Source organism: Argentina anserina, chromosome 2, assembly GCF_933775445.1.
Source record: "Argentina anserina chromosome 2, drPotAnse1.1, whole genome shotgun sequence".
Taxonomy (NCBI): domain Eukaryota; kingdom Viridiplantae; phylum Streptophyta; class Magnoliopsida; order Rosales; family Rosaceae; genus Argentina; species Argentina anserina.
The window spans coordinates 16560248-16572455 of record NC_065873.1 but is presented as its reverse complement, the minus strand read 5'-3'; positions in this window follow the sequence as shown (position 1 = coordinate 16572455).

Below are 12208 nucleotides of genomic sequence, written 5' to 3'. Positions count from 1 at the left end.
TATCCCATCTAACGGTCAATTCAGGGAGAAATTATCATGAACGTTGTTGTACCGCAAGCGTAGTTTGCCCCATAATTCTTTAGGATCTTTTACGTTCAAGTATGGCCTCTTAAGAGTTGCATGGATGTGACTTCTCATGAAGATGAGAGCTTGAGTTTTGGCCATGGGTGGGAAATCAAGAGGAGGATCGGCAAACATGTCTTCGATCCCTCATCTCTCGAAATCGAGCTCCATGTCGGAAAACCAACGGTGGTATTCCTTGCCTTCTAGATCAAGAAGGCTAAATTCCGGTCGAGATGGTGATGAGATCTACAAAAACGAATACGGAATCGATTAGATTCAAGTATAATAGGATTTAAAAGGGGTAACGTATATGGTCACAAGAAAAATCGATGCAAACAACGATACTCCGATCGAACCCAAAACAGGGGTGCACTCAAGCCACCACACGAAAATCGATTAACTTTCCTTTTAAAACAATCGTGACTCCCCCAGGACCGTCACACAAAAAACATCGACCAAGAGAGGAAACTCATCATTCTATAGTCTCATCGGTGTTATAAGAAAGGTCGGAATGAAGACAAGAAGATGACTAATAGCGCTCGATATAATATATATATACGTTCAAAAGCGTGAACGTTAAGGAAAAATTTACCTTTGAAGGTGTGGAGAAAACGGGAGTAGTTTCTCTTGAGCGAAGACTTTGCTTGTGAAGTTCGTGTTTCTTGCATGAATATGCGGGGGGAGCAATCTTGAATGCTTTGATGTGAGGACTTGCGGGGAAAATAGATGATTTTGCGAAGCGAATGCGGAGGAGACCATGCAGAGCTGCGGGGTCTGCAGGGAGGCTGCATGAGTTGTGGCAGGAGGGGTCAGGGATCGTTAAAGACTACAGGGGGGTTGTAGGGATGTCTACGGGGACTGCAGGGGTCGGCAAAGGGCTGCATAAAGGTCTGCAGTGGCGGCGAACAGGAGTGGCGGGCAGGGGCTATCGCCGACGAGAAGCTTCGACAGGGAGGTTCCCAGAGGCCGGAGACAAGGGCGGCCGGCGGGAGAAAAAAAAATTCTATGGCTCTAAAAGTTCAGGGTTTTAGGACAAAGTGCGTGATAACGTGATGCATAATGAAATAACTGTATCGTTATTGAATGATATGTGGGCATATATATAGGTATTACAAAACCACAATCTTGTAGGAATCAGAGTCATAATCTATTATAGAGATGCTAATCTATCTCCTAACATGAAATCTATTAGGTTAAGACATACACAATGGTAGAATAGTAATTCTCCCGGAACATATATATATATATATATATATATATTTCTAATCAATGGACGCATGCACAATTTAACACAAAATTTTACACTTTATGTGAGTCGTTAGATATAAATGAATAGAATGGACTAGATTAGATATGACAAATGACATTAAATTACTTAGTTTCCAAACAAAATTGTAAAATAATACTCTTTTTGTGTTTTCATATACAAATTCTGACAATGAAATTCTTGACATTATTGTGGCTCAGGGATAAATTTAAAACTAATATGGAGTAAAAGTTAAAACGATTTATATATTGAAACAAAAATTAAAACCTAAAATGACTTATATTAAAAAACGGAGGGAGTATTAATGTTCGATGAGGGACGAAACGAGAATAACAACGTAGTGTAATATAACGAAATTCTTTATTAATTAGTAATTAGGCATATATATAGGTATTACATATGAAGTATCCCAAAGAATAAGAGATTCTCATATCTATTATATTAAAACATAATCTACTCTAATAAACAAACTTACTTAGCTAAGACACACATATGGCTATCACTATAATATCCCGGAATAATTACATTAATAATTATTTTTCAAGGAAGTAAATAAATTATTTTGCTATCATATTTTAGAAGAAAAGTTAAAAGGATAAAAATTTCACGAATTAGATTTAACTTGTGTCTAAGCTTAATTATATTTGTTATAAGATGAGTTGTTGTCTTCTCTCTCTCAGCTTTGCCTTCACCTTATTCTTTGGTGGCATGGGCTCTTGGGTTTCTGACATTGGTGGTTTAAGTAATGATAGTCTCAACTATAGTCAGGTAACGGGTGGATGTCCTCTATCTTATCTTCTTCTTTTCCCTTCCAGAGCATGTGTGAGGAGGTGAGGGCGAGTTCATGTGGGAATTGGGATTTTCGATCCTTTGTGGGTGTGATTTAGGCCTGGCAATTTTGACCGCCACTTGCCAACCCGCATGTGAACCACCCGCTAAAACCCGCTCATTTCCGCCCCGTTAAGTGTTTTTTACCAATGGGTTAGCAACTTGCTAACAACCCGCTAATAATTGGACAGTAACGGATTTCCCAACGGGGCCCGTGGAACCCGCTTAGGGAAAAAAAACCTAATACTCTATTCTCATTTCCCAACCTTAATAAATCTATATTTATATCTATTCTCTCTCCATTTTTCTCATTATTTTTCTTTAATTACAACATATTTTTTACAAATTCTGTAGATATTTAATTTTCTATTAAAACAAATTAAATGACTTTCGTATGTGATCATTTTACTTTGTTCTTTAGAATACGATCGAGTTCATCTCTTTACATTGAATCATGAAATAACTTTAAGAGAAGATTAAGATATTGATGTAAGGGCAATTGTAATCAACCCCTTTGTATCCTTCAATTTCGAAGGTGGTGTAAATAATGAAAGTATGACATACACATACCTTTTTTTTGTTTTCAATTTGGTTATTCTCAGTGCTTATTGTGAAGTTGACGTTACATAGCATGTTAAGTTCAATTCAAGGAAATATTTGTTTGACACTTGATTTATGGAGTTCTCACACAACTTATGGTTATTTGACACTCACTACACATTGGATTGATTATAATTGGAAGTGATATATGTGAATAGTCCTATGTAGGGCTTGAGGCAGCCATCAAGGGATTTTCTTATATAGGTCAGGATTTAAACCAATACTAGGAGGCTAGGAGCGCAGTCATATCTATATGACTAGTCTCCAACTCTATAAAAATTAAGTATGTGAACAGTAAACTAGTAAGAGTGACAAAGCCGTAAGACTTGATTAGTAATTTGAGCAGATTGTCTATATGAATAGTCACCCATAGCTCTATAGAAGTTAAAAGCTTATTTGTAGTAGATTCATCTAATAATTTGACATTAGACTTAATTTGATATGGAATTGTTCCATTTTAACATATTTTAGTTTTTGTGTGGATTTAGAAAAGCATGAGTATTTATTTTCATAGGACTTAATACAGAAAATATTTAGATTTGGACTTAATACACAAAAAACCTTGACGGGTCTTAACGGGCCCCAGGTAACCCCCAAACCCAACCGGTTCACTCACCATAACTCACTCTTCTTAGCGGGTTAAAGTGGTTTGAGCCCGCTAAGATCGCCACCCACTAAAGACCGCCACACCACCCACCCAACCCGCCCATTTGCCAAGCCTAGTGTGATTGCAACGTCGAGCGGCAAGGATTTCTCCCCTCGGTAGTAGACTGGTTGGCCGGATCCATATCGTAGAGGTCTTGGTTGCTTGTGTGGTGGCTGGGATCAGGTTCATCCACCATTGGGAAGTGAGTTGAAGCTTTCTTGCCTTGAGGTTTTACGTTTGACTAGAGACGATGGCGCTTTGAGATTCACAGTGGCAAACTTCGTCCTTTGGCTTTGGCTGCGGTGAGATTGTACCATGTTTGCTCTTATGGCGGTAGGGGAGGTTGGTGGTCCATTCTATAAGAATGGGCTTTGGGCCTGGTTTACGGCTAGGGTTTCTTGATGATGGTGGGTCCAAGCTCAAGCCCATGCCCAAGCAGGTGGAAGATGAGGCCGAATTTGCTAAGGACAACCCTGATGGGTGTGTGTTTTCTACTTGATTGGTTTTTCCTGAGTTTGAATAAGTTAGCTTTGCTAATAATTTTGTTTTGGTTATTGGTGCCAGTACCCAGAGATTCAGCATAGGAGTGTCAGAGATCTAATTGCTAGATTTTTATTTATTCTGCACATTTCAATTATGTCGTAGTTCACGATGGTAGAATGTGTACATGCTATATCGTACTTTATCCAGTTCTAATACATGACTTTCTTCGATTAAAAAAAAAGATTTCAACGAAACGACATCATGAGAAGAGGAAGACAAATCGAAGAAGAGGAACTGATCTTTTGAACAAGGACACTCACATGCCTAAAATCATCAAACCTAATTGCAATGTGATGGTACAGATGATACAGTTCTATATAAATGATTTTTGGTTTGAATTTCAGTATGATACAGTTTCTATCCTCAATTGAAACTTCAAGGGTGCAGCCCACCTGATTTTCCAATCTTAGTTTTGTCCCCATTGTGTCTTGTAGAAGGAGGTCCAGTCGAAATTAGTACTACATGCATGGCGACATCGTCTTCATCATAGGGTCTTGGATGGTTTGGAGAGGATGAAGATAGTTTGGCTGGTGGTTTGAAGGTGGCATGGCGGTCTACTAATTTTAGGGCCATAAGGGCAGAGGGTGGTTTGTGGTGGTGTCCGGCGTCGTCTCCAAATTTTAATATTTTCAATTTTATTTTTTATACTTAAATCTAGTATTTTATGGCTTTATGCAAGTAATGATACCTTATTACTATAAAAATATGAGAAAATGGGATTGGTCTCATTCTATGCACTGCGTGCCTCATCAACTCTATCTAGTGGGAGGCGTACGGTTTGCTTATTTAATTGGTTACAACCCCCTAGTGATCGGATGAAACTGTGCGTTGTCATGTAACTCATGTTTTTTTCGTGGTAACATAGTAAGAAAGTTGATTTATTGGACATTATGATATATATGTGTGTATTCATGTGCATATTAAAAAAATTATTATATCACGGCTATGATAAAACATATAAAATCACCGTCACAATAATATTTTTGATGCAGGATGAAATAATAAGAGTCCAGGGTGCCCGAGACGGGCATGCCAAAGCATATAAGAGTCTGAATCACAAAAGTTGCGTTCAATCGCATATGATTCAAAGATCTGAATGGAAGTAAGATACAAACCATTCCCAAGACTCTTCATCTTCTCTAAGATGCGGCGATGGCCTGCTTTCTCAGAGGTAACACAAAGATATTCCTCTTCATTCTCAACATAAGTATCGAGGTGAAAACCATTGGCACGTATGTCCTTAAAACTTAGCAAGGTGCGGGGAGACTTCGGCGCATAAAGAGCGTCTACGACGTTAAGAGTCGTACCATTAGGCAACATGCAAGAAACAGTGCCTCTTCCTTGAATGATGGATTTTGAGCCAATCATTGTAGTCATCGAAGAAGTCGAAAACACTAGATCCGTGAACAACTGCATGTGCCGTAGGACAGTGTGGGTGGTTCCGCAATCAGCTAGACATTCGATTTCACCGCGGGACATCTACAAAATGACAATTAAGAGAGTCAGCGACACGGGAACAATTCTATACAATACGCCATAGGATATTGTAAGAATGGGAATCAGAACAAAAGTCGATCTCATCGAATGTATCACATGGCAATAGTACTACATTATTCAACTAAAGAGTTGGAAATCATGGTATTGAAGCAGTGAAATACCAAACAGTAAGCTAGGGTGGTATAAACCATCCAAAAATGGTGTGGAAAACGCACACAAAGAGTACCGGTGAGTGCATATAACGGACTTGGAGAAAACTGGAAAAACAAACCGGAAAACCATGTCAAAAGAACTCAAAACCGGGTGAATTTTGGACGAGAAAAACGTGGCAGCAGGGACTGCTGCAATATGCCGGAAAAATGACGAGAAACGACGGAAAAAATCGTCGAAAAACTCGTTGGAAAACCGGCGGCACCGATTGCCGGAAAACCGGCCGGCGGCGGTCGGAACTGGCCGGTATGGAGGCCGGAACTTCAGGTCCGACAGGGGACGCCGGCAGGAACCGGGTGGCGGTGCCGGAAACGCCGGGAAATGGCCGAAAGATGGCGAATACGCCGGCAAAACGTGCCGAAAACGCCTGAATAGTAACCGGGTCCGGCCAAGGCAAAACGACGTCGTTTTCGACGTTCCGAGGTTCGTTTTCCGAATTTTAAGTTCTAAATTTACAATGTAGTGCTATTGGGGTCCCATGTGACCCAAAAAGCGTCCAATTTAAAAACCACGTGAGTTGCACACGTTGATCATCATGCTAAGTGTCGGATAAATAAAATTCTCAAAGAGATCGTCTTGTAAGCAAGAAATGAGAAATTTTATTGAATGCCAATCTTTAATACATCACACATGAACTTCTAATTCCAAAATCAAAAGACTATTACAAAGTCAATGAAAATAACAATGGCGGTCGGCCATAACAATACTTGAATTATAAAGCTAATGAAGCTAAAACGACTAATCAAAGTCGGGAGTATCCATGGTAGCAACCGGAGGCCTAGCCTTAGAAGCAAGGGGCTCGGGCTTCATGGAGATATGGTGAGTCTCGATCTCATGGTCCTCATCCACATGATTCGATTCGGGTTGTGGAAACTTCTTGTAGGCGGAGTAAGCCTTGATCATCTATTTACTAGCGCGACAATCGCAATTAAAGTGCTTGAAGGAGCCACATTTGAAGCATGGAGACTTGCCATTACCGGAAGTGGAGGCATTAGGAGGCGCACGGTCTCCTTGGAGTTTGGGACGGGGACGGCCTCCCCCAAAGGGTGCGGCGCCGCCACCATCACGGGTCCAAGTATTGGACCGAGGCCGAGATCGGCCTTGTTGCCTCCCACCACGAGAGTTGTTATTTTGGTACTGATATGGAGCGTTCCTTGATTGATTCTTTTGCTTAGGAGCTTTCCAATGGTTAGACTGTGGCGTAGAAATTCTTTTAGTGCCAACATGTCTATTGTTGTTGTTGAGGAGAATCTCAGAATGTCTCTCCTTCTTAGCCAAGAGTGCCATTAAGTCGGTAAAAGACCGGATCTTCCCTTCTTCTACATGAGTGCGGTACGTATGAGCTTGAACCTCATAGTTGATTGGAAACGTGTCCAATGTCTTATTGAGAAGATCTAGGTCGGTCTTGATGACACCAACGGTGCCAAGATCGGATTGCAAGCATAGCATATCCTGATTGAAATCATCCACTCTCTTATAGTCCAATAGACAGATGTTATCCCATCTAACGGTCAATTCAGGAAGAAGCTTATCATGAACGTTGTTGTACCGCAAGCGTAGTTTGTCCCATAATTCTTTAGGATCTTTTACGTTCAAGTATTGCCTCTTGAGAGTGGCATGGATGTGACGTCTCATGAAGATGAGAGTCTGAGTCTTAGCCATGGGTGGGAAATCAGCAGGAGGGTCGGCAAATAGGCCTTCAATCCCTCGGCTCTCGAAAGCGAGTTCCATGTCGGAAACCCAGCGGTGGTATTCCTTTCCTTCTAAATCAAGAAGGCCAAATTCCGGTCGAGATGGTGATGACATCTACAAAACGAATGCGGAATCGATTAGATTCAAGTATAATAGGAATTAGAAGGGGTGACGTATATGGTCACAAGAAAAATCGATGCAAGCGGCGATACTTATGATCACACCCAAAACAGCGGTGCACTCAGGCGACCACACGAAAATCGATTAACTTCCCTTTCAAAACAATCGTGACTCCCCCAGGACCGTCACACAGAAAACATCGACCAAGAGGGGAAATCCATCCCTCTATAGTCTCATCGGCGTTATAAGAAAGACCGGAATTAAGACAAGAAGAAGGCTAATAGCGCCCGATATAATATATCTATACGTTCAAAAGCGGGAACGTTTATGAAAAATTTACCTTTGAAGGTTTGTAGTATACGGGAGTAGCTTCTCTTGATCGAAGTCCTTGCTTGTGAATTTCACGTCTCTTGCGTGAATATGCGGGAGGAGCAATTTTGAAGGCTTTGATGCGGGGACTTGCGGGGCAAAAAGATGTTTTTGCGGAGCGAATGCGGAGGAGACCCTGCGGTGTTGCGGGGCTGCGTGCAGGGGCTGCGAGGCTACGGGGCTGCGTGCAGGGGCTGCGGGGCTGTGTGCAGGGGCTGCGTGCAGGGGCGGCAGGGGCTGCAGGGGGGCTGCGGGCAGGAGGTGCGGTGATGCGGTGGCAGTGATGCGGCGGCGCGCAAGAGGTGCGCCGGCGAGGAGATGCCGGAGCTTGGAATCGACAGCGGCCGGCGGCGGAGAGAGAGAAAAGAAAAAAAAATAGGGCTCTAAAAGTTCAGGGTTTTAGGGCAAAGTGCGTGATAACGTGATGCAGGATGAAATAATTATGTATTATTGAATGATATGGTGGCCTATATATAGGCATTTACAAAACCACAATCCCGTAGGATTCGGAGTCCTAATCTATTACGGAGATGCTAATCTATCTCCTAACATGAAACCTATTAGGCTAAGACACACATAAGGGTAGAATAGTAATTCTCCCGGAACAATTTTTTGTTAATTTGTACTTGTTTAGAATACATGTACTTTGTAGAGAGTTTCAATATTATTTTGGGACTTAATTCATTTGTAATTGAGGATCAGGGTCTATGTCTTCCTATTGTATTTGAGAGATTCATTAATAAAAAGGGTAGCCCGGACACGTGGACACGCACCAACTCATAATAGAAGTGAAAGTAATTATGGAGAGAATCGAACCTTGGTTATCCAAGGCACCCAACAACTCCTCAACCTTTCCAACAGATTCAGTTTTTGTTATATTTATGCACACTTTAATATATATAAGGAGAGAAACTTATGATAAAAATAAGAATGCTTGTGGTGGGATTCGAACCTTGGTCATCCAAATGACCCAACAAATCCTCAACCATTCCAACAGATTCAGTTTTTGTTATATTTATGCACACTTTAATATATATACATTTAAATACTTTCAAATTTTTAAATTAATTTTTAATAAATATATATATATTAAAATAATTTTAATTGACGTGTCCACCACGTGTCCGTGTCCAAAAAAATTTATATATGTCGTGTCTACGTATCGAATCGTGTCCAATACGGACACTCGTGTCCCTGTCCGTGCTACATAGATAGGGGGTTAATTGAGTGATTATGATTGTCTTAAAGTCTGTTATATATCTATAATCTATTACACATTTTCACCAAGAAACTTATAGGCCGTAGCTGGGTATTAAAATAAAGCTCTATATGATCAACAAGAAAAATTGAGGTAATTATTGTAATAACGAGACTAAACACAAGCAACACATCATATACAGATGCAGCTACCAACAAGTCTAACTTGTACAGATAAGCCTTAGAGGCTTAGAGCATAACAAAACTTTAGCCTCTACTATAGAATTCCATTCCAACTGTATGGAATCCTTCTATACAGGCAACTTACATGAATTTTCTAGTGAGGGTTTCCCAACCACAAGCGAGAAACCTAAAAAAGAAACAAACTCGTGATTGCTTAAACTATTGCCTTAAGTTGGTGTACATACCGTTGTATACATACAAGTGGAATGCTATTGTGTTTGTAAAAGTATCGCACCAAAAGAAAAATCAACCACAGATTACAAGGCTAAATACTCAACACAAAGGTTTCAATGAAATGAAAATGAACCAGCTATCAATAAATAATATAGTAATAAAAGCTCAAACAATGAGGATCAGGCAAGCATGAGACTATATCATTAATCTAACGATTCCTTCTACCATGTGAAAATTAATCACTGCAAGTTTAGCTGCTACATGTCGCACTGAATCTAAAAAGAGCAAGTTAGGCTTAATATGAAATACGGACACGACTAATTAACTTCGGCAAAAAACTGCAGGACTATGATTGCAAAGTTCACAAGAGAAAGCAACGATATTTGAATTTAGCAAGGCTTCCCTTGGTACTGGCTGCAAATTATTTTTTTCAACTTCTAACTATGTACAACCCATACCTTGTCACCGGGGGAAGCATCCCACCGAAAAGATACAGCAAAAGCTTCATTTTTACTATGTAGCATGATCAATAAAATGAGGCAGGTAAACAAATTTATAACTGTAGCTGCAGCATATACAAGAGTTACGACGATCTGAGGTACAAGAACATTAGAAACAACCAAACGACAACTGATTATCATACAAACGTGTTAGGCTTATTGAATGTTTCCCCCTTTAAATTGCGAACAGTCTTTAACATCACAGGTTTCACCGCTGGAGCTGAAAACAAGAAATGATCTATGCTTTGCATTCCTCAAGAAACAAGATCCCATCATTAATGTAGCAAAAAAGGCTTACAATTTCTGAGAATATAACACAACATGAAACAACAACATTCAGTGTTAGAGCATTTCCAACATATTGTACATTTTAGAGAAATCGAAGATTTTGGAGAAAAATCACTCAATTTTCACTCCAACAACTACTCCATCATATTCTGCAAAATAGAGAAAGTGCGGAGAGAGAATAAATCATTCTGCAAATTTACAGCAACGGGCAAACTTTGGCCAAACGCCTGGCCATTAATTTTTCACAACTCCCCAGGGCTTTTACCTCCTTTCTCCCAACAATGACGTCAAGAACCTCATGTCCTCGTCACCCCAAATCCTCAACACATCCTCCTATTATAGCACCCCTGACGTCGGTAGTCGGCTTGTCACTTCTCCTCCACCGTCAGCATTGGAATCACTGCTGACAAGTTTCCTCGAGTCTTTGCTGCCACGTGTTTATCCCTTTCTAAATGGGTTTTAAGAAATTTGGATTTCGATTTTGTGCCAGTGATGGGTGTTATTATAAATCACACGTTTGGGGGTTTTTGTTGTACAATATTGATTTGTTGAATTTGGAGATAAATAGATGGGATTGGGTTAGGGTGCTGGGTTGTATGCGTGTATGTGATGTTTTCTGCATTTGTTGAGTTTTGAAGGAGTGATTTTGTTGAGGTTTTTGCAAAATTAGAGCAGTTATTCTTTCTTCACCAATTGCTTGGTGATGTGTGGTGGAATGGAACAAAATTAGTCATATTTGCTATACAACTTAATTTTATGCTGGTATAAGAGTCCATATTTTATCCGTTGGGTACCCATTTGAATTAGTTGAATGAGGTCTCCAGTGGTTTTTAATTGGAATTCTAGGTGTCAATAAACTTTTATGTCAAGCTTGGTATTTGATTTGATTTGGATTAAATACTTGTGACACATTATACTATCTATATACCTAAAAACAGTTTTGTTAATTGGGTTTCAAATTTAAAGAGTATATCCTTGAACTCATATATCATCAATAGTTTTATCAATTTCGTTAAATTAATCAGTTATCTCACTAACATGTCAAACATTTGACTTTAAAATGTCTAAAATATCCCTATTAAAATTAATTTTATTGTTTTCTTAATTTGTTTTCCTTGATCTTTTCTCTAACAACTTTGTTCATATATTTTTGTTTCTCTAGGTTTCAGGCCCTAATGTGAAGGGCAAGAATAAGGTTTAGTTTAGTATTTTTCCAATTTCTATGCTCATATCAGTCATAAGATAGACAAACTTTGTTCGATTTGAGTTTATTACCAAGAAATAGTTATATACTACATATTAGTTTTGAATTTAGGCTCATAACCTCTTGTTTGATGTTTAGACAAAACGGATGGGTATGTAATGGCTATTCAGGTCACATAAATTTATAAAAACCTATGGTTTGTTGTAAAAGAACAGAGCGAACGTAGATATGTTACTAAATACTAGTCTTAGAGAAAATGCCTCTATAGTCTATAATAAGATAATTATTTAATAAAATTATGTTGGTACATAAATATTTTGCCCTTTTATTGTAGTTGTAGCCACATACTTATTATCATATTTTGATCATTCTTTTTTCTCAATATCAACCTTCTATAGTTGATGGACACAAATAGTTACATTGACACTGTGGAGATATACGGGGTTATGATACGTGCAGCACTACTCGGATACAAACTTTCACAAGTCATTCGACAACATCTTGTATCACAATAAGCCACTGCTTTTCGTGCATACAAGAGGGATCCAGATAGATGGTGATGAAGCTAATGGTGTGTCTAATGCATCATATGCTTTCACATATATCCTCATCATGATAGCTGCATATCATCAACATTGAAAGAGTAAGCTAATGTTAGTCACCATATTTGCATATTATATACCCTAACATTCAACTATATGATATAATAAACATCAATAAATCGAGAAACAACACATATCTATTGATTCAAACCTTCAAGATGGGAT